The sequence below is a fragment of the Sciurus vulgaris genome, assembly GCF_902686455.1.
Source record: "Sciurus vulgaris genome assembly, chromosome: 13".
In the NCBI taxonomy this organism is placed as follows: Eukaryota; Metazoa; Chordata; class Mammalia; order Rodentia; family Sciuridae; genus Sciurus; species Sciurus vulgaris.
In genome coordinates, this window is record NC_136474.1 from 15,079,307 (window position 1) to 15,102,495 (window position 23,189).

The 23,189-nt window shown below is 52.1% G+C and overlaps 1 protein-coding gene across 8 annotated transcripts in view; it reads left to right on the top strand.

Moving 5' to 3' along the window:
- The first annotated feature begins 1,272 nt into the window (after positions 1–1,272).
- Positions 1,273–23,189, top strand: part of LDLRAD4 (low density lipoprotein receptor class A domain containing 4) — a 363,714-nt gene continuing 341,797 nt past the window's right edge. For 4 of the 8 annotated variants that reach the window (XM_079108897.1, XM_079108898.1, XM_079108900.1 and 1 more), the window contains exon 1: positions 1,273–1,596. The gene's annotated coding sequence lies outside the window, so the exon portion shown is untranslated. Of the gene's footprint in view, positions 1,597–1,701; positions 1,800–2,058; positions 2,515–23,189 lie in introns of those variants that run through there. The other 4 variants (XM_079108906.1, XM_079108905.1, XM_079108904.1 and 1 more) reach the window with 4 other exon arrangements.

The window sequence follows — 23,189 nt, forward strand, 5'->3', positions numbered from 1 at the left end:
AAAACAGAGAATAGCTTTTATAGTTATTAAAGATTCAATAAAATAGTTGGTGAAAAGTGCTTACTACATGTTCTTAATTATGGGAGTTTTTATTATCCTAAATATGAGCAAACCAGAGTGATTATCATGACAGCTGACTGGACTAGCGGAAGACTGAAAGGAAACAAGACGAAACCGACATTCCACTAGCGGAAAGGTTACTGGTTATTTAACCAAGATTTCCAAAGACCCATTTTTCGTATGTTATGGAAGTATGAGCTGAACAACTTTTTGGAGGGGGCCGGGGAAGACTTGAAAATCATTATCCCTTTAATGAACAGCATCTTCGTTAAACCCAGCCTGCTAATCCAGATAGAATAGTACATCAGCAGGGCGTTTTGCTTTGGCAGAAGGGACATCCTAGTTTTGGTGACTGCAATAACATCGTGTGGAAACACGGATGTGCCAGCACGGCAATCCATCTCTCATCAAACGTGGTTAGGTTGGCCCCTGTCAATGCTTGTACATCTGGAGAACCAAACGACAGGTTATCTGCACCCAAGTGGAGGTCAAGTCCCGGCCTTCAAGGAGAAAGGGTCACAGCTGGAAGAGGAAAAATCCGTCTGACCTCCCAGTCTGAAGCCATTTCCCTTAAAGAGGGCGGCATCCTAAGAGGGCGACCAGTGGAGTCCAGCAGCTGTCTCATTAGGTGTCCTGCGGTCCCTCTGCGGGTCTCCCAGCTGGCACCCAAGTCCCGCCGCCGGTAATAGGTGCCCCGAACACCGCAGCACCCCCTCCCGAGACCGTCTCCGGTCTGCAGACGGCCGGCCCGCTCCTCCGGCGCCCCTGCCCACCGCCTCTCCGCACCGCCTGGAGTTCCCGGTCCGGCCGGCGGTGGGCGCGCGCCCCGCGAGCCCGAGCCCTGCGCCCGAGCGCGGCCGGCCACCCCGCCGAGCCGGGGGTCCCGCGGCCTGGCGCCCGCTCGCCTCCCCGCACGCCGCCGGCAGAGGTCGGTGCGGGCTGCGCGCCGCGGGGTCTGGGCGGGGACCCCTCCCCCGCCCCCGCGGCCTGGCCGCGCGCCGGGTCCCCGCCGCAGAGCGGGAGGAGGAGGGCGCGGAGGCTGGCGGAGTTGGAGACAGACAGCCGCGCGCGCACAGTACGGCTGGAGCAGACGGCGGCGGCGGGAGGCGGGCCCTCTCCCCCGGCGACGGGGGGCGGACACATCCCCGCGGCCCGGCCCCGTCTCCCCGGCGCCCCCCGCCGCCAGGCTGCACACCCGGCCCGGCGGGACCGGCAGGCGAGTGCGGCTGGCCCTGCCCGCCCCGGGATCCTCAGCGAGCCGGGGAGGAGCTGCCGCCGCCGCCGCCGCCGCCGCCGCCAGACAGGCTGCGAGTCCCTGGGAAAGTGAAAGGGGGGCGGGGAGCGCGGGGGCGGCCGGGGTGGAAGGTCCCCGGCTCTTAAAGAGACCCGGCGCCCGCGCCGCGCTCCCCGCCGGCCCGCTGCGCGCCCCGCCCGGCGGCCCCGCGCCCCGCGCCCTCCCCGCAGCCCGCAGGCCCGGGTGGCCCCGCGAGCCGCACTGCGGGCGGTCCCCCGCCTCCGCTGCCCGGGCGGCCGCAGGTGAGTGCCGGCCGAGGTGGCTGCCGGGGTCGCGGCGGCTGGCTCAAGTTCACCGCCGCGCTGGGCGGGAGGAGGGCGGCCAAGGGGGGCCGGGACTCGGGACGCGACGCTCCGGGATCGGGACGTCCGCGAGCCTGCGCCGTCTGCGGGGCCGGAGGCAGCGGCCGTCCCTGCGCGGCGCGTTCCCCCGAGACCTGCGCGAGGTCCGTGAGCCTGTGTCGGGGGCGGGGGGCTCCAGGGCGTCCCGGGCGCTGGCCCGGGGGCCAGCGTGCCCGACCCCCACCCTGTGTCCCGCGGCTGCAGGACGCGATTCCGCCCCGCCCGGGGCCAGGATGGGCGCGGGGGTGGCTGCCCAAAGTGTCTGCACTCTCTTAGGCCTCTCAGCGCACCGCTGCAGCCGGAGGGACTGGAGGTCAGCAGGAAGCGGGAAGACCGTGCAGGACCTTGTCGGGAGTTTGCGGGAAGGAAGCGGGGCGGCAGCGGGCGTACCCCTCTCCGGGTGTCCCGCACCCCTCAGCCTGCACCCGAGCCCCAGCACTCCGCGCTCCCAGCCCCTCAGACCCGCCTCGCCCGGCGTCTCCCCGGGTCCCCCCGCGCGCGTTGACGTCGGTCGCGGGGCCGCCCGAAGCTCCAGGCATTGGCTGGGAAGTCGATTGTCTCGGGCGGCTGCTGTTCCCCTTGGGCTGGGTCTCCGAGCCCCGGAGGAAGCAGGCGTGTGTTGAATTTCTCTGCCCCTCACCGAGGAATAAACAGGAAGCGAACGCGCACCCAGCCCGGCCCGGCACTTGCCTTTGTTGCGGGGTCTGCCTTGCACAGCCCTGAGGAGGCTCCCCCGGGACCCCCGCCCAGTGCGCCGCCCCGGGTGGCTGGGGGCGCGCCCTGTGAGTAGGTCGGTGGAAGTCGGTGGGCTCTGTTTAGGTCAGTTCCCTACGGTGGCGGGGAAGACGTCTGCTTGTTCCATAAACTTTTTTTTTTTTTTTTTTCAATTGGTAAAGGAGCAGGCTTCGCGATGGAGCAGAGGTTTTCGGGAGTGCAGCGATGCGTGGTGGGTGGGCGGCACTTGGGCTCCGGGTTACCTGGTGAGCCATTGCCTTGGCGGTCAGGACGCCGAGGAACTCCTGGAAGCAAGTGGGGCTTCCTAGCCCGGGCAGATTGCTGAGCGGCGCTGGCCACATAAACTAGCGTAATATTTTTGTTTTCCCCAAAGAATCTTTTAATGAGCTAGGATTGGATCATTTTGCTTTGCTTTGCCTTTCCTCTGTGTCTACTCCCTTCTCTTTTCCTCTTCTAATTATTTTGGCATCTTCCCATCCCTGGACTCCTCAATTAGGATTCAGTGCTTCTCTCTTGACGTCACATACGAATTGTGATAGATATTTATTGGTGACCTACTGTGCTCGAGGCATTGTGGGATGTGAGGTGAGATAGATCCCAAGAGCTACACTTAGTAAGTGATTTGAGATAGAGGTGGGTGGAGATGGTGAGCAGCATTGGCTTTTAAAAATAGGGCACTGGATGTGTGGCTTAGTGGTAGAAGCCCCGACTCATCCCCAGCGACACTTGCACACACATCCCGAAGGGTACTATGGCTGGCACGGAGGTGGAGGTGATCCCTTCCTCCAGGAGTGGGGCTGGGAAACTCCCTTTAAAAACAGCCCTGTGCACTAGTTTGACTGTTCTGCCATCCCTCTCTCCCTGGAGCTCCAGGACTGTGTATTGAATTAGGAGAAGCTTCTGTCAAGTGTGCATGGATAATCTGCCTCTGCATCGGGTCATGCCTGCATTTAGTCTTTTTCTAGTATTTAAATCGAGCTTACTGTCATCTGTAAATCTGCCTTTGTACTCTGCACAGTTCTCTTGGAATATAGTCTTTGTGTTCAATAAAGCATGGTAGTATCAAATTTTAGTCATTACATACACAATGAGTAGACCCGAATGTTACCCACATGCACTTATTGAATGATAATATTTGGTTTCTGTCATCCCCATGAAATGTTATTTGATGGCTTTTGCAAAGCAGTGCTTTTAAAACATGGGGGTAAATTCCTGATGATTTTTGAAAGCTTAATTCTTTTAGGAGCTTCACTCTGCTATTGACATTGAACATACTGTTAGGAATCAGGGCCCCAACTGTAAATGCTAGTAAGGGATTTGCTGTAATGGAATTGTAGCTACCTTCCTCTCTTGTTTGAAAAGACTTCTCTAATTTCTTAACATTCTGCTGTTACCCTTGGACGAGTTTGCTGTCCTTGGCCATGGTTCTAGTTCGTGGAGATTTGTATTTATATTGGAGAAGATTCCTGCCAGCAGGTTTTTAGGTCTGTCTCTTGAATCCTCTCGGGGGCTTGGTTTGCATGACCACAATCCTGCAGTGGAACCCAGCCAGTGCCAGCTGCTTATTAAGGGATTTTGTGCCAATTTGTTGGCACATCATTTGAGATTTAACATCCTCTCCTCCCTCTTCCCCACCAGAATATATACATACACAGACAAATATTTATTTCCCCCCAACTGCTGACAGTGTTCTAAGAATAGTTTTCTTGCCTGGCACTGGAAGAACGAGGACCCGTCTGCAGAGGTGTTTACAGTTCGGGGCTGTGCTGTAGGCTTGGTTGACTTAGCAGCCTGGCAGAGCAGTCTTGTGGCTCATGGGACACAGTCTGGTTTTTCTCTGGGCTGCTGGATGGGTAACTGCCCAGCTTGACAAGGCACCAGAGAAAGGGGAGAGTGACTTTTGCTCCTTGTGAGTAGTTTCTGGCCAGCGGGGGGTGGAGAGCCCCCTAAGCTCTGGATCCCTGTGCGTTCACCCTGCATGAAGTCAGCTTGTGGTGGTGTGTAGGAGGCGATCTCTCTGTGCCATCATGTAAAACCAAAGCCACCTTGGGGCTCTGGGCAGCAATGCCTGCAGCTGCAGACTGCCCACGTCTTCCTGGCAGTCCTGCTGGTTTGTTCTCTTCTTTCTTCTGCATCTAGGCTTATGGAGTCTTGGTGAGGTGTCCTTCCTTTGGGGGGAGAATTAACGCAGAAAAGTCATAGCTGTAAAAGCAGAGTGTACTCTTTTAACCTGGACAAATTTTTAGAATTATTAATTGGATATTAAATGTGCATAGTGGTAAAATTGCTATAGTTCTTCGTTTTCTTCCTTCCAGTCTCCCTCCCTTCTTCCATTCCTTCCTTTTTAAGCCTCAGAAAAATCTCCTGGAAGCCATTCTTTTCTGAAGCCAATGTGGCTTTCTACTGCTGTGGCCTGTGTTAGTGGCAGTTACATCTTGATCTGTATTATTGTGTGCATGTAAAGTGAATCTTAAGTTTTAAAATACGAATGCGAAAGTTCTGCCTACTCTGAAAATTTAGGCCACAAGACCTGCCACTTTTGCGGGAGATATTTTTGTGTGTGTGGCCATTGTTTGTTTCTTGTTAAGAAACTCAGAGGAAAAGGCAAGCACCTGTACTCTTAATTACTATAGAAATATTAGGTTCAGATTTCTAATTAATATCATTTTTTCCCCTCTGCCACAGGAAGACTTGAAAACAATGTCTGTGTTGTCACATCTCCATGTGACTTAAGTATGGATTGCTTTTCTTTGAATTCCCACTAAAAATGGTACTTTGGCCTTTTAAACTGTTTTTCTGAGGACTTTTCTTTCCACCAAGCTGTTTTCCAGCTAGGTCTTGGAAATTACGAAGAACACAGCTATAATTTCTCCCTTGATTGGCAGCTGAGAGCTTTCCCGGACAAAAATAAGGCAGTACTGTGCCAAATGGTTGACTTTTCTAGAATAAAAACTCTAAAGGGTATGCAAAAAGTCCTCTGGTTAATATATTGGCATTCCCAGAACCCACTAAAACTCCGGCAGCCTGCCAGACTGCACTTAATGAGGACGCAGAGTCTGGCTCAAGTCCCCACGAGCAGAAGGGGGTGGGCGCTGGATGTCCACACCCTGTATTAATTTTTAATGACTGTACTTTTGTTTTGCAAATTTTGCTGAAGTACCTCCCTTACCACTGACCCCTGCCACCTCGGACCCCCTCCCCATCTATTTATTTACTCATTTACTTGCCATCGGAAAAATGTTGAGACGTTCAAGGTTAAGAATCCTGCTGAGATCACTTCTGTTTTCATGGTTCTTTTGTTGTTGGTTTTCTACCCCCCCCCCCCCCCCTTTTTTTTTTTTGAAAAGGAAGAGAGGAAAGGAACATAGAGGATGGCAACTTTTTTTTAATGATGCTTTATTGTCTGCTGGAAAAAGAGAAGCATTTACGAAACTTTAAGTTTGGCAGACAGTTTATATGACAGTGCAAGTTGGTGCTTGCCAAGCTCCAGACAGATTGTTAATGTTACATGACAGGGATAAATAAATTACTGCTGTCTGCAACACGCTTGCACTGCAAATGCTCTCTGCAGCCCCGGCTGGCTGGGCGCTGCTCCCGGGCCTGGTGGATGTGCAGCTGCAGGAAAGGTCTCCGCCTGCTGCCTAGAGCGCCGGGACTTGGTTCGGAAATGAAATGGGTGTGTCTCCTGCTTTTATTTTTGGCTGTGCTGCAGGGTCACAGAATCAGCCTAGCAACTCCGTGTCCTTTTATTTGCTAGTCTGCTCCCCGTCCCAGCTCTGGTCCACACCCACATTCTTCCTCCACACCAGGGAATACGGTACCCAGTCTTCTTCCCAGACCTAAACTTTGTTCTTAGCTGCTCAGAGCCTAAGGTGTCCCATAGCTAAGTTCCAAACTGTTTACAGTTGCGTGTCTTCGGCAGGTGTACACACTGAGAACAAATTGTCTGCGCCAGATAAGTGCGTGCTGCCCCAGGAGGGGGCTGGGTGGCACTCCTTGGGCATAATGTACTTTCATCAGGGCAATTTGGAGACTCAGCTGGCAGAGTGACAGGTGTAATGAACTTAATGGTCTTGCTCTAGTTGTTAGTGGACACACTGCTCATATTACAAAGCCACCTCATATGTGGGGCCCCTGCCAAATGACTCGCTCTTCTCTTTGCAGACAGGACTCTGGGTCTGGCCTCTTGGAGTGGCACTAAGGTCAGGAATTGGGAGTTGTGAGCAACGTGTGTGTGACTTTTCTACCAGGCTCCTAAAGGGACTGGAGATTCTCTGAATAGGCTTCAGAGGGGAAGACCCACGCCATTCATCCTGGCCAGTCCTTCTTCCACACTGGGTGTGGCAGGGACTCTCTGGGCATGCATGGACTTCCCGCCTTGGAGTTTGCAGATGCAGGCTGGCCGGCCACTATTCTCCAGGAATGGGCTGGGCCTGCAGCTGGCAGAGGCACAGCCAGGCATTGTTCCCATTGTCTGTGTCCCCCAGGCCAGCAACCTGTGCAGAGCTGGGGCCAGAATTCCATGGCTCAGTCTCATTGATCTGCCCCAAGGAAAGAGCTGGAGAGCCCATAGCAGAGGCCACGCTGCTTTCTTCTGGCTCCTTGACCTCTGGCCAGACCTGCCTTAATGCGGGATGCTTGGTCGGATCATAGCAATAGCAATTCAAAACTACACGGGTGTTCACCTGTGCCAGGCTGTGTCCTTAGTGCTGCACATCTATGGACAGATTCCCTCCTCACAGCAGTTCTGTGACATCCATATGACTGCTGTTCCCATTGCATGGATACAAGTAAAGAAGTTGTCCAATGTCACACAGTGGGGCTGTGACCAAGCCCGGTTGTCTGGCTCCAGGACTTGGACTCTGAGATTGGAGCCACATGAGGCTGGGCCCAGGTCCGAGATTCTGCATCGGGACCACCCAGTAGCTAGTGAAGGAAGAGTGGCCTGTCTCTCCTGCCTCTGTGCCCACAGGCCAGCTCTGGCTCCCTGCTGTCGCCCCCCACAACCCTGTGGTGCTCTGACCTCCTCTCTCTTCTGCTCTCTGCCTGTCCCGCCATGGCAGAGCCTCAGCTTCCAGAATCGGACTGTCATCGGCTTTGTCTTTGTCGATGTTCCTCGAGTTCCTTGAAGGAAAAGTGAGGCCTCGAGTGCCCGGAAGTCCTTCCACCAGGCCCCTGAAAGCCTCTCAGCTCTGTGTCTTCTAGGGTCACCCATCTCCTAGCCGAAACCCTCAGAGCAGCAGTCTGCGTGGGGCTGAGGCAGGGCCAGAAAGGCCCCTCCTCCGGTGTCCAGTCATGCAGAAGGATCCAGGTCATCCAGGGCAGGGGACAACACCATGTCCCTGTGTTTGACTTCATGACACGGAATCATCAGCCACATGTGTTGACACGCATTTCCTGTGACATTGTCCATCTTGGGTCAATGTGGTATCTATCTTGGTTCAGAATTAGGGGGACTAAAGAGAGTTCCCAAGAGACGCAAATGTAATTGTGCCTGGCGGGGCAGACCTTCTGCTCTTTGAGAACCTTCCACGGCAGCAGGGCAGGGAAGGAGCCCATCACTGATCCTGAGCCTGACCCCCCTGGGGTTTCCTCGGGACTGGTGGCTGGGATGTATGCTGTCCCCTGCACAGTACCTCCTTGGCACCCCACTCACGGCAGGACACTTTGGAACCTTGATGATGTTTATGCGACACACTAGCTGGGAAGGGGGTGGGTGAGTTGTGGTCACTCCAGTGATGTCCTGGCCTGGGCTCCGTCTTCCTGGCCCCTCCTCAGCACAGTTAGACGGGGCGGATCTTGGAGGAGGCACTCCTGTCCAGACCTGCAGAGGATGTAAAGTTTTCTTTTCCCAATTATGTACTTACTGAAGACGATTAGGAAATAGAGAAAGAAACAAAGAGGAGCCAGGGATGGTGGCACCCGCCCACCTGCAATCCCAGTGACTCTGGAGGGCCAGGCAGGATTGCAGCCTCCAACTTAGTGAGATTGTCTCGAAAGGTCTGGGGATGTAGTTCAGTGGTAGAGCACCCTTGGGCTCAATCCCCGGTAAAACGCGCGCGTGCGCGCACACACACACACACACACACACACACACACACAGAATAAACATGACTGAAATTACTACATTCCACTATCTCTAGGGATGATCAGTGTAAATAGTAATTTTTCCCCCCCAGGCTTATTGATTGATTAATTATAAAATCATATGCAGAATTTCATTGATTAATTTAAAAATCATGTATAGAATTTATATAGCCTTATCTTTTTAAGTATTCTATCATGAACATTTTTGATGTGATTTCAGTATTGTCCCCAAACACTGTTTCTGATCACTGTGTAATATCCTACTCTGTGACTGTATTGTGATTTTTTTGCAAAAAGCAATTTTAGAACATTGAGACTACTGCTAGTGTTCTCTATTATAAATAATAGTACATTGATTTTTTTTTATTACATCCTATTAGCTTCCTAAAAGGGAAGTTGGGTGTGAGAATTTTTTTCCCCACGTTTTTTAATTGGAACGTTATAGTCATACATAATGGTGGGATTTGTTGTTATGTATTCTCACATGTACACAATATAACAATGTAATTTGACCAGTATGGGTGTGAGAACTTTTTAGGGTCCTTCAAAAGTATTGCCAGATTGGTTTTCCGAGCCCTGGGGGTGGGGGCTGCTCGCACTCCCACAGACAGGAGGGTGATGCGCCCTCGCCAGTGCTGAAAATTATGTGAAAAAGTCTGCGAGCTTGTGAAATGGAATGGTGCTTACTTTTATTATAAAAATAATAATCCTATCCTTTTATTATAAAAATCTAGGTTTGCATCATCTGGATCCTAGGTGGAAAGAGTCTCTGTTTGCTAGAGATTCATTAAGGGCAGATGCAGTTATATTAATGGACTATCTCATCTGGAGGTGTAGGATCTTTGTGTTATTTTAAATACCAGTTAAATTCTACTTAATAGGTTAAGGGCGATAAACAGTATAATAAACACACACACACACACGTTTTATTTTCATTCTTTTGGTGCTAAGGTTTGAACCCAGAACTCCTCGAATGCTACCACTGAGCTACACTCCCAGCCCCACACGTATTTGAAGTTGCAGGGTTTAAGAGTGCAGCCTGCTCTTGGTCTTTCCCCCCATCCCGACTCCCTGCCTGGGACCCATTTGGAGTCACAGTGGAGGAATGAGGACCAGGACTGGGAGCAGCTGTCTCCCTTCTGAACTCACTTTTTGAGGTGGGTAGAGCGAGTCTGTCTGTGGTCCTGTGCCAGGATGCAGAAGGGAGCTGCTTTCACCTGGTGGCCGATGCTCCTGCTGCAGGCCCAGGCACAGGAGGCCCGGCCCTCCCTCTGCACGTGCCCTCAAGTCTTCTGCTTGCAGCCCAGGCTCGGCCTTCTGGGGCTCAGGCACTGTTGGCAGTGCCCGACCTCCTGAGTGGCTGCTCCTAACGCTTGAGAAGTGACAGCCATTTAGTAGGTGGCGATTAGCTGATCGAAGGTGGCCTTTCACTGAAAGGCTGGAAACAACTAGGGTGGAAATGGTTTTCGCGCTGGTTGGAGGGAGCAGGGTGTACCAGTGCCCGGGGTGGTGGTACTTAGTGTGGTCCTTTCATGGGCACCTGTGTTCCTCTGGGCACAGAGCCCCTGGCATGTGTGGGGTGCTCACTCAGGGTGGTGTGTGCTGGGTGGTGCTCACTTGCCCTGCGGGTGTGTGCTGGGGTGCACCTCTGGCTGGCACTGTCTGGTGGACAGTGAGCAGGGTCGGTGGCACCGGGTGGACACCGTTCTCTGTTCTGTGCAAAGCCTTCGTGGGGGTGCCCGGGGAGTGAGTGCAGGCAGGGCAGAGGGCAGCTCGGCTGGGTGGCTGCCTGCTTGTGGAGATGTCGGGCCCTGTCTCCCTGGCTCCTGGTGTCTGGCTGGGTTCTTGCCATCTGCCTGGCTGCTTGTCATGGCCACGCCCTGTCCCAGGGACACACCTGTTCTCACCTGTGCCAGGAAGTGGGGACAATGCCAAGGCCTCGATGTTGGAGGCTGCGGAGGACACTGATGGGGTGGTGGCCCTCCCAGCTGGGTCACTCCGTGCCTTCTGAAGGAGCGCACACTCCTGCTGTGGTCCTTGGAGTGCTCTGCTTTCTGACACAGGCAGTGGCGTGGGGGGGTGGTGGTTCCTCGGGAAGCTGTGTGCTCTAGTGTGGAGGGTTCTGGAACGTTCACTCAGACAGGGAAATGTCTGCTGGTGGGCGTGCACTCCCAGGCTTGCCCTTGGTTTGCCCTTGCCATGCGGCTTGCTTCCATGCGTGGTACAGTGCCCCCGTGCTTCCCTGTTGGCACAGAGGGCCTTTGGACATGATGCGTGCAGAATCTCCATGGTGCGGGAGACACTGACAGTCGGTTGGTGTGGTTGAGAGTTTGGTTTTGTTCTTCTCTGGCTATTCAGATAAATGTTGCACCTTTTTGTTGTTGCTGGAGATTGAACCCAGGTGCACCCTGCCATTGGGCTCCATCCCCAGTCCCGTCTTATTTTGTAAGGCAGGGCCTCCCTAAGTTACTGAGGCTGGCCTTAAACTTGCGATCCTCCTGTGTCGTCCTCCTGAGTTGCTGGGATTACAGGTGTGCATCCCTGTGCAGGGCAGATGTTGCACTCTTTAAACCCTTAACTTTCATCCTGGTGATCTTTAAATGTAAGATTCAAAATTCGTACTTCTAAATTATACAGAGGGAGATTGAGGTCTGTGGATTAAAAGTTTTTTTGTCTGAAGAGGAATGAAATAATAATAAGCATATGTATAGTCACAACTAGCTATGCACAGTTTAGTCCAGGAAAATCATGGCATTTGTTTTCTGATAGTTGAACAGTAAATGCAGATGGAGTTACTTAGTGGATCTCTTAGTGCTTAGCTCTGCAGTGTAATCTTGCCCTTTGGCTGGGATGTCATGGTTTATTTGTTGGGGTTCTAAAATCCAGGCACACTTATGTGCCCAGGGAATGGCCTCTGTTCTGCCATCTGCATGGAGGCTGCCTGCCCTTGACCCAGTGGGGAGGCACCCTTGGGGCAGAGAGGTGGCCGGCCTCCCTTGCTGGTCCTTTCTGTGTTTGGAAGGACTTTAGATGTGTTGCCTCCTGGTTGTCCATAAGTCTTTGCCCTCGGGGATTGCTTTGATCTGCTCCTCCTAGACGCCTCTCCTGGGCTCCTGTCCAGCCCTCTGAGGCTGAGTGACCTGGGGAGATCCTGACTCTCTACACCTCAGCTTGCTGTTTTCTAGAGTTAACTCTTTGCTCACCTCTTAGGTTTCCGAAGGATTAAGTAAGGTCATGTGAATGCTCACCAGTTGGGAGGGGGCCAACGCCACAGTCAGTCCTCAATAAAAGGAAGCTGTTTTGTCAGTGTGCAAAGATTTGTGAAGCTGGTGCTGGAGGGGAGTGGTTGGAGACCCAGAGCCTGCCCTTGGGGACTTGGGGACCAAGGAGAAGATAGAACATGTGTGTGAGGAGCAAGTAGCAGAGGAGAGCACAGAGAGCGGGCTTGTCTTCGGGCCTTGGGTTGCATGGTTGGTTCAACATGGAGGGCAGTGAGGCCACCATGTCTCTGCCCCTCCCTGCCTCCTTCCTTTCCTCTGCTGGAACTCCCCAGATGTCCAGCACTTGGCTGTTGGGCACAAAGATAAAAGGACACAGCGGAGAGAGGGATGTGCCACGTTGCACTGGGGCGGCTCCCCAGGAGACGGAGGCAGAACTCGGAGCACTCCGGTCAGCTGAGGGCGATTTCTGGAAGAGGCCCAGTGCTGTGGCCTGATGCTTGTCCCCCCAGCCCCATTTGTGCATTGAAACTGCATCCCCCTTGCTCTAGTACAAAGAGGTGGGGACTTCAGGGGGTCTTCAGGTAGTGAGGGTATCAGTGCCCTTCTAAGAGATGCCTGAGGGGCTTGTTCACCTGACCCGTGGGAGGACACAGAAGATACCACCCAAGAGGAAAGGGCCCCCGCCAGAGGCTCAGGTGGAGCTGGAGGAAGGAGGTCTTCCTGGGAGAGTGACTGGGCACGAGGGGTCCACACGGGTTTTGGAAAAGGAACAGCAGTAGACAGAAGCCTCAGAGGCAAGATGGCTGGCTTCCCAGAGGGCAGGACTGGTGTCTCCCTGTAAGGGTTGAATAAGGGGGACGTGTCTGTGAACGTTGGTTGTGACTAGCCTTGTTGTATGATCATCGCTGTTCCTTCCATATCATGGGCTGGACTGAGGTGGCCCAGCACTGGTCCTCCTGCTTCTCCTGGACTTTCTTCTCATCTTTACTGAAAACCACATTAAGGTGGGAATGGTGAAAAAAAGTAAGCCTGTTAGAATACCTACAGTGTTAGTCAGCTTTCTGTTACTGTCATAGATACCTGAGGTAATTAACTTATAAAGAGAAAAGGTTTTTATTGTCGTTGTTCATGGTTTTGGAAGTTTCCATTCATGATTGGTTAGTGCTGCTTTTTGGCCTGTGATGAGGCAGCACATCCTGATGAGAGGGAGTGGCCAAGCACAATGACTCACCCCATGGACAGGAGGTGAAAGAGAGGGAGAAGAGCTCCAATGACCTGAAGACCTCCCGCTAGGCCCCACCTCGTAAAGGCTCTACCACTTCCAGTGGCGCCACCCTGGGGACCAAGCCTTTGGGGGACGCTTGGGATCCAGTCTGACCCCTTGGATCTATCTTGCATCTCACGGTTCACCCTGGGGGCTCTGTCTTGACTACTGTTCTTCAATACTTGCTTTCTATGTGCGTTTTGTAAAATGCTAAGGTCTCATATTCCACGCGGTTCACACCAGGAAGCCAGGTTGATCACTTTCACGTGGAGATGATGGTGCCTTCTGTTTGCAGAATGTTTGTAACTTTTTAAAGCTTTTCACAGACAACATCTAATTTCATGTTCCTTGGCTTTAAGGAACAAATAATTAATGAAAAGTACATAGAACTATAATTAGTGGATTTATTTCTTCTCCTCCTCTCGAGTGCCTATTAGCTGAAGGTAGAATTCAGTTTGGGGTTTGTTATTTTAAGGTGCAAAGCCAAACTGGAAATGAGAGTCTATCATCCACCAGGCCACAGCAGGGTTATTGTGGGAGAGCCACCAGGTCCCAGGCATTGCAGCTGGTGGACCGGCAGGTGCCCAGTGGGCATAACTTTTGAGAGGTTAGGGTAAAGCACTAGAGATTACCTTTGAAAGTATGAATAGTTGAATCAGTGAGACTAACAGAGCCAAACTGTGAAGTCCTGTCCTGGGGGAGTGTGGAGAGCAGAGATGTCCTGCAGGGATTTGCACACCCCTCTTCCCTGATGAAGGAGACTTGGCTGGGGAACGCTTCGTGGCTCAGAAGGATGATGGAGGTTCTGCAAACATGAGGATCTGGCCCGTTTCTGGTGGCCAGGTGGCAGGGTGACATAGCCCTTCTTTGTGTCCTGCTAAACCCGACCTTGGTCACATCCCTTTTTCTCAGCATGGTTTTGGCTTCTCCTGTGGTTCAGTTTGCTCAGCTGTGGGTGCAGGAGGACCTCAGTTCTGTCCTCCTGGTCAGCAGCATGTCTCCAGGCCGGTGCTGGCCCTTCCTCCCAGGCTCAACCTGGTCCAGCACCGCCTGTGCGCTGCTCCCTTCCTGCTTGACGCTGCATCCGTTTTCCTGCTCAGCTATTTACTGTTGTGCGCGGCTCTGCCTCTTCCGCTTGGGTTGCCAAGTGCTCTGATCCCCTTCTTGTGTTCCAAGTGGAAGCCGTTCACACCGCGTTCGCACTTGCTTCGCAGTTTGCTGCTCTCTCTCCTCCGCAGCCTTCAGAGGCGCTGCCTCCGACAAGCTCTCGCGAAGATGCTCCTGGGCGCTGCGCACGCGCGGCTTCTGCAGAGCGCACGAGGGCCCGGCGCAGACCAGCCCCATGTCGAGCCCCCGTGGAGACAGGCCGCAGCCTGCCGCCCTCTGGGCTGGTCCCTCCTGGTTTCCGAAGGCAACAGGAGCGACAGTGTTCTCGCGGCTAGCGCTCCAGGTCATCGCTCAATAGTTTAGGTGGCAAATGAAGTGCTTTCTGATCTCCGCCACTAATTAGTTTGTGTGATCAATAAGCACTAAGTAGTGGCGGTGAGGGCGCTGCTTGCAGTCACACCCCACGCTGTTGGGCGTCCAGGGTATCCCAAAAGCCTCGGCACCTCTCAAACGGGTCTGCCCCAAGGGAACTGAGGTTGAAAGGTGCCCCTTACACCGGCCAGGCTGCCAAGAGGGTGGAGAGGTCTCCCCGCCATTCAGGACATCCTCTGCAGTGGATGATCTGGTGGTAACTGCCATCTGTAAGCTTGTCTGCTTGTTTACTGTTGGGAGGACGTGGTGAGACTTCTCGCGTTGGGGCTCCCTCTTGGAGTCGTGGGGGAATGCCCAGCAGAGCCCAGGAGAGAGTAGAGGAGCTGCTTTTGAAAGCTGGCAAAGAGCTGAGCACCTGTTAGCTGAAAGACACTCCTCTGGGACCTGTTTGTCCTTGTTTCTGGTGTTAGCGCAGGACCGCCTTCTCTAGGCAGAGATATCTCTGGGTGTTTGGTGTCTGCTCTCTGTGAAATGGCTGGCCAAAGAAAGCCTGCCCAGGAGGTGAGGTGACCACAGAGCCAGGAGGAAACAGGGTCTCTCACCTGTGGGTGGAGGGAGAGTTCTCAACTGAGAACTGTGGACCCACATCTGCAGAGCTTGGGGCGGAATTGTTTTGCAGGTATGAAGACTGGTTAGGTGTTTCCGTGGGGGTCTCACCCCTGGACTGCGTGCTCCAGGCTCTTACACCTCACTGCCTGCTGGGCATCGTCACCCCAAGCCAGCATGTGAGAACAAGAGCTCTCAGGCTAGGGTGTAGCTCAGGGGGAGCCCTTGACTGGAGTGTAGAGGGCCCTGGGTTCCATCCTCAGCAACACACACACACTTCTTACCCTCAACCCAAACCCTTTAAAAACATTTTTTATTTGTTCTTCTTAATTATCCACGTGGATAGAATGTGTTTTGACGTATTATACGTAGGTGGAGTATCTTCCCATTCTTTTAGTTGTACATGATGTGAAGTTGTGCTGGTCGTGTATTCCTATGTGAGCCCCAGACCTTCTTGATGCCCCCTTGATATGTGGTCCCCTTGATTCCTCATCCACCCGTGTTCCCTTGATCCCCTGCCTGCTCCCTCTGTCCCCTTGGTCCCCTGCCTCTTGTCCTTTACTCTCTCACCGGCCCATTTCGGAAGTCAGTTTTCCTGTCTGCCCAGATTTGGGCCACACGTCCCTGTCCTTCCTTTACTCACCCCCTCGCCCCCAGCCATGACCCCATCTGTGAACAGACCCCACTGCTTTTGCCCTCGGAGTTCGTCCCAAGCCCGGTCACTCGTCCTGGCCACCACCCTGGTGCTCAGGGTGTCTCTCTCCCTGGGTTTCCGCAGGTATCCCCTAGCCCTCCTTCCTCTGCCTCTCTGTGTCTCAGCTGAACACAGCAGTGACCGTGGGACACTTGCTCCGGTGGCTCATGCACCCTCCGCCCCGGGCTTCCTGCCTGCCGCCTCCCTCTGAGCTGCTCTCCTGACCAGCTCCTGCCCGGCAGAGCCCCGTGGTTTTCCAGGGTGCCTGCAGAGGCGAGGTGCCTGGCTCGTTCAGGGCCTCTCAGGGGCCCCTCCTGGGTCTTGGCCACACCTGTGCTGTTGTCCTCTGTCATGTCCTATTGCAAGCATTGGAGCTGTCTTGCCTAGCAAGTGAGCTCTGAGGTCATCCTCCTGTCCCTGCTCTGCCCACCCCTGGAGCAGCCCTGGACCGTGTGATGACGCGTGAGTGAACATGGAGGCTGGGGCAGCCCTGCGTGGCGGGAGGTCGGGGCAGGTCTGCGGGACTCCCAGGGCGGGGTGCTCCGGGCAGAGCAGTCTGGCTCCTCCTCCTGCTGATCCTGGGTGACGGCCAGGCCGGGTCAGGGCTCTCGGCAAAGCTGCTGGTGGGTCAGGTCAGGCCTCAGTGCAGACAAAATCCTGCCGGGAGGACTGAAGTACAGCTGCCGAAGTGAAAGGGACGAGCCCGGGAGGCCGGCCCTGGCCCTTGTCGGTGTCCTTGGGCGCTGTCACGGCCCCACCCATCCCTCCGCTTGGGTTTCTATGCACTTACATTAAATTATTCTTTTTATTTTTTCATATTTTGGGAGATGGAACTAGGGCCTTGTGCATGCTGTGTTGGTGCCCTACCACTGAGCCCCCGCCCTACAAGAATTCTTATTTTACTATTTCCCCCACAAAGAGAACTACCTTCTAGAAGTCCAGAGAAGCCACTGTTTTCCAGACTGACTCTTGCTCTCCCTCAGATTTAACTTGCTGGCTAAATAAATCATAATGAATTAGATATTATTTACATGTTTAAAGCAAATTCATCAGGCTGTAAATGGCCATCAGGCTTATTAACATTATTAAAACCATTGCATGTAGACAAGCTGCCTCTGCTATGATCTTAGGTCGGTATCAGGAAATGTTCAAAGCAGAGGAATATAGTCCTTGGGTCTTTTTTCTGACTTTTCAAAGTCGACTACGTGAGCAGCAGTTACCTGGAAATCTGGCCCCTTTTCCTCTCATCTGACCAGGCTTATATTCTGGAATCTCAGCTTCTTGAGTTGACTTTTTTTGCCTTGCATTTAAAATCCACAAGGATTGTGAGACCAGCTACCTAGGGGAGCCGGGGGGAGTCCCGAGAAAGACAGATGTCAGACAGCAGCAGTTCATTTCCACTGATGGTGCCATCAGGCCACCAGCCACACTCACCTGTGCAGATCAGCCTCTGACAGCGGTTTCCTCTCTGTCCCGGGCAGCGGGCGCAGCAGCTGGCCTGCCTGGTGGGGCTGAGCTGCGGTCCTCCTCTCTGCCAGGAACCTCTGCTTCAGACGACACGGGCACACAGACCTCCTCCTGGAAAACAGATGAAGGAAACACACCCTAGCGAAATAGGTTTCTCGGAGTGTGGACTGAGGGGCCATCTCAGAACACCTTGCCTTTCATCTTTTCTATAATGACCATGTGTTTCTGTTTTCATGAGAAAATTCCCCGTGAACCACATTAATGAAGGGTGTGGAATCAGAAAATCAGTTTCTGAAAAATCGTGCAAAACCACGAGATGTGTGTCTTTTTAAGCATTTTGGAAGCAGGAATGAAGTTACTATGGGGTCAGCAAGGTTGACTCTCCAGAGCGTGGTTCTTGACATGGCCGCTGCCTGAGTGAGCCGGGCGGGACTGCAGGGAGCAGAGTTCCTCATTAGGTGTGGGGACAGTCACACACGATCCTCGTTCCATCTTTCCCTGTTACCATTACCCGCGGCTGGCTTGGCACCCCATCTTGGCGGAGCAGGGTCTGTCCCACACCGGGCGTTCTGTGTCATGCTGCTAGACAGTGGCAGGCGATGTCTTGCGGAAGTGCTAATGTCTGTCTTGGAGGCGATGTTCCACACCCTGGAAGCACCATCTCCCTTCATAGGCTGGCTTGGAAGCACAGTTCAACTTAGAGACAGGGCTGTGACATTCCATCCCGGGGCCTGGTGCGGGGCATGCTGCATACCCCTGACATCCAGCCCTATGTTTAAAAAGGAGACAGAGTGATGGAAAAGCAGTAGGCGGCCCCTGTGCAGCTCAGCTTATCTGTGGGGACCCGCTTGTGGGACTAATGTGGTGGAGATGTGACTTGGGTGGCCCTGGAGGCTGTCAGAGTTGGGGAGTCTCCAAGGACCCCTTTGAGGGAACTGGAAGAGCCATGGAGGACCCATGTGTGGGTGCTGGGCTCTGCTTTATTTGTGGGATGTGGTCTTAGGCCAGCCTACGTCCTGGTCCCTCATCTCTGGAAAATATCAGCGATGACACTGGTCTGCCTGCAGAGTTACTGTGACTGTCAGGACAGTGCTGGCATCTACTTTGAAACAGGGGGACCGCGTGCATCTCCCATGTCCTGGCCTCTGGTTGGGTCACTAGCATCCTGCTGTGTTCTGCCCACCTCCTCCCATGGTTTGACTGGACGAGGCTTTACAAAGCCACCGCAGATGGGCTCTTAGCACCCTAGTTCTAGCCCACAGGCTTGGTGTCAAAGAAGTTTGCTCTGACTCTGGGCTATGGACAGTGGCCGCCCATTCCTTCTGGCCAGGAGAGTTTGATCCTGGCTCCATGTCCTAGTGGAACTGGGGCGATTCTTTTCAGTGGAAAAAAGCAGTTGGTAGACATCCAGGGAACAGGGACTTTGTTTCCTGCTCTGACTCCAAGTCAGCCTGTCTCCAGAACAGCCCCAGGTCCGTTCTCTCAGGGTGCACTGTTGGATGACTGGCCTGTCCCAGGTGCTGTGGTCACTCAGGGTCTTTGGCCTCAGATTCCCCTCTGAAAACTTCTTCATACTCTTCAGCACTTGCCATGTGTGACCTTTCTCATTGGAATACAGCAGTCTCGTCAGGCGACCACATTTAGGATTGATCGTTTTCCTCATTAGATCGTTATTTGCCTTCACTGTCTGAAAGTGTACCATGATGTTTGATCACTCCATGTTTTTATCACTTTCACCCATATGTAGAATTCCTTCCAAAAATTTAGAAACTCTTATTTATTACTAAAGAATCGACATTTAAAGTCTACTTTTGATATTTCTCTTCCATTTCTAAGGGATAGTTTTGCTGGATACTTCCACCTCGTTTATGAGTTGGAAGGTGTTGTGATCACTCAGTTTACGAAGGAGAGAACTGAAGACCAGAGAATCTTAGCAACTTGTCTGAAATGCTGTTAAAATTGTGTCTCTGAAATAAGAGGTTGGGTAGGGCCTTTGCCCTCCTGGTTTTCTCTTGTTTTCTGGGTCAGTGACTCTCCTTCCACAGGGAGTCTCCATTCTGTGGGGCTGATGGTAGAAGGAATCAGAAAGCAGAGTGAGGCTGCTCTCCATACCCACGACACGCGTGCTCGGAAACTATTGGAAAATGCAAACTCTTAACAATTATGCCCCAGAGCATAATTAGGCCCAAGTCTAGGGGACACCAAATCAACCTGGAGAGATCCAGGATCTCTCCCTCTCTCTCCTTTCTTTTCTTTTTCTCTTTTTGTATGTTTTGAAGGTATACTTTATTAGAGACAAACATTTTAAATCTCAGAGCAACAGCTAAAATAAAGTGGTATAGTTACAAAGATGAATAGTGGGTATAAAATAAAATACAAAAACACTCTATATGAAAAGAAAACAAGAAATAAATAAAGGAAACAAGACAAATAGCAAAATGATGGATTCAACTCCAATTGTATCTGTAATCACATTAGATGCAAATGGTACAATTTATATACAGAATAAATAAAGTCTTTTAACTCAAAATAGAAAAAGACAACTAACACAAAATTGTTAGTTGTTTGAGGATATAGCTTAGTGGGAAAGCACATGCCTAGCATGTGGGATGCCCTAGGTTCAGTTCTCAGGATCCAAAAAAAAAAAAAAAAAAAAAAATATTGGGCAAAGGATCGGAATAGAGAATTTTCCAAAGCAGATGTACAAATGGTCCATAAACCCATGAAAAAGTATTTGACATAATTAGCCTTCAGGGAACTACAAAGCAAGAGCATACTGATATATCACTTCACATCCACTAGGATAACAATAATCTAAATGACAGACAATGACAAGTGTCAGAAAGAATGTGGAGGAATTGGAACTCTCATGCACCTACTTAAGGACCTGTTTTTGTGGGGTGAGAGTTGTACTGGGAATGCAACCCAGAGGCACTTAACCACTGAGCTATAGCACCAGCCCTCTTTATTTTTTATTTTAAGACAGGGTCTTGCTAAGGTGCTGAGGCTAGCCTTGAACTTGCGATCCTCCTTCCTCAACCTCCCAAGTTGTTGGGATTACAGGTGTGCACTAGTGCAGCCAGAGCACTACTGGTAGAATTGTAAAGGCACTTTGGAAAACAGTTTGGCAGTTCTTCAAAAACACAGAGGGCTCTGACCCAACAATACCACTGTTATACATATTGAAAATACACATACCCACAAAAACTTGTACACTAACATTCATGGTAGCAATATTCTTTTTAAAAAATATTTTTTTATAGATGGACACAATACCTTTATTTTGTTTATTTAGGTTTTTTTTTTTTTTTTTTTTTTTTTTTTTTTTTTTTTAATGTGGTGCTGGGGAATGAACCCAGTGCATCAGGCAAGTGCACTACCACCGAGCCTCAACCCCAGCCCAGCATTATTCTTTTTTTTTTTGACTGAGTATTTAATTTTTTTTTTTTAGACTGAGCATTTTGATAGTTATTATTTTCTAGAAATTCTAAGGGAAGACAAAAAGTTCAATTCACCTACATTCATGTAAGGAATTGTATCTATTGTGCAAAGAGAGGGCATGTGGCTCCCCAGAAGGTTCTGGGCCTTATTAAGGCTGGCATTTTACAGTTCTAGTTCTTCTCAGACATTAAAAGAGCTCCAAAGGCCTGTGATCACAGGCACTGAAGAGAGTCACAGACCTTCCTGCTCCAGTTAAATCCTTGGCGGTTGAACTGTGGGGGAGCTGCTGAAGTTTGCTTTCTGGTTCTGGTGGAGGTCCTGCTGCAAACCCTGCAGCGGCTGGTTTAGGAGTGAAGGTTGCTGTCTCTACGAGGCAGAGGCAGGGATGGGAGGCAGTTCCCTTTATATTCAATCACTGCCATTTTGGCTCGATCTTGTTCACGGCTGTTTGGGATCCGCAACATTCTTGTGTAGCCCCCATTCTGATCTTGGAACCAAGGGGCCAGTACTTGAAACAGCTTTGGGATCAAGTCCTTTTCTGGGAGCCGAAAGTCAGCCATGCGCATAACTTGTTCCTTGGTGTCCCCCAGCTTTCCATAGTCGATGAGCTTCTCAGCGTAGCCCCTCATCTCGTCCACACGCGCCCATGACACCTCGATATATTCACGTCGCACTAGTGCTGTGAGCAAGTTCCGCGAAAGGTGGATGCGGAACTCGCGGGAGATCGCGGGGGAGATGGAGAGCTGCTTATGCCCCGTCCTCCCCGCCCCCTGGCATTATTCTTAATAGCCCCAAAGTAGAAACAACCAAAATGTCTATCAGCTGATGAATGGACAAACAAAATGTGGCATATCCATAAAATAGAATATTATTCAGTAATAGAACGGAGTGAAGTATTGATACATGCTGCAGTGTGAACTTTGAAAATAGGGTACTAAGTGAAAGGAAGTTGCCATGAAGGTTACATTTTGTGTGTCTGTTTATATGAAACGTGCAGAACGGGCAAATCCACAGAAAGTAGATCAGTGGTTGCCAGAGGCTGGAGAGAGGGATCAATGAAGAGTGGTAAAGGGCTTTTTGTCTTATTTTCTGGGGTAGGAGCAGGAGACCCAACTTTGAGTGATTGGGTGAGGTTTGGTGTAAAAGGAGGTGGAACCACCTCTCAAAAGCATGCCACTGTGGACTTGTCCCTTCTCTATGTCACTTCTTGATGGTGGTCCCTTCGCTCAACTGGAAGGATTTTAGACTAGCAGCTTTTTAAAAACTTTTTCCCAAACACCAAGCACTCCTGGATGGGACCAAAGCCAACTTTGGTCTGCCTCTGTTCACCCCCAAAAGGAAGCCTTCTATATCTTACTCTGCTTGCTGAATTTCTGCGATAAGCTAATTTCTTCAGAGCTATTGACAGGCGACGGGGAAGGTGTACCCATGTGGCATTGTGTACACAGCCCTGAGAGGCAGCAGGTTGAGGAGGAGGGCCCTGCCGGCCCGGGGTTCACATGTCTGTGGGCTGTGCCATTCTTCAGGAGACTCCACAGATGAAGCCGGGGAGGGGCCTGCACATGGTGGGTGCTACCTGGATGGTGACTGCCAGTGTTCTCAGTGTGGAGTGTGTCACCCAGAAGCATCCCGGGCACTCCCCGCCAGCCCTGGCCTCTGTGGACTCGCCAGGGCTGTGGTTTCTGTCGGAGTGCTGGCATGCGGATCGCTGTTTGTAACTGGATTTGATGGAACATTTGTGTCCTTGGACCTAGCTTGCTGGTGGGAGGGCTGGTCCTAGGGGAGAGGATGCTGGAAATGTTAATGCAGCTAATCCAATGAGATTAGCCTCCTGAGCTCAGGGATTTGAGGGAACAAAGGGTATTGAAGGGACCACTTAGAAGTTGAAACAGACTTCTCTCCCTTTTCACCTACGCCTTGTAGGGGGATTTCAATAGCTCCCAAATGAGCGTGCCTGAATGGCAATGGCACCCTTTTAAATTCTAATTAGCTAGTGCATTAACTAGTCTGAATTTTGATCAGTTAGAATGAATTACAGGTGCAACCTTCCAGCTCATGACAGCAGCGGTTGTCCCTCGGCCTGAAGAGACTTCAGATGGACTCACGAGGCTTCCCTGCCTTCACCTTCTCTCCTTTACCCTTTGAAACTCTCTTTGGCTACAGCGTGCCTTGGTGGGGGGGCGCAGGCACCCAGCTGCCCCGTGTGGCCCTGGGAGGAGCAGAGCCTGAAGTCTCTGGCTAGCCTCCAGCTGGGGCATCCCGTGCAGGTGCCCTGTGATGTGCCTCCTCCCCGTGGGCTGCCCCAGCTGTGTTACGCCAGGGAGCCCCAGGCCCTGGCTGCAGCCGTGCCTGCCAGGCCAGCCTCCCCTGGCTCCAGGGACTGCATATTGATGTTCACGACAGGTGCTTGTGGGGACACCCTTGGTGCTGCGTGGGCCCAGGTGACCTTCCTCACACCAGCTGTAGGGGACCGAAGGGACTTCATAAGTATATAAATATT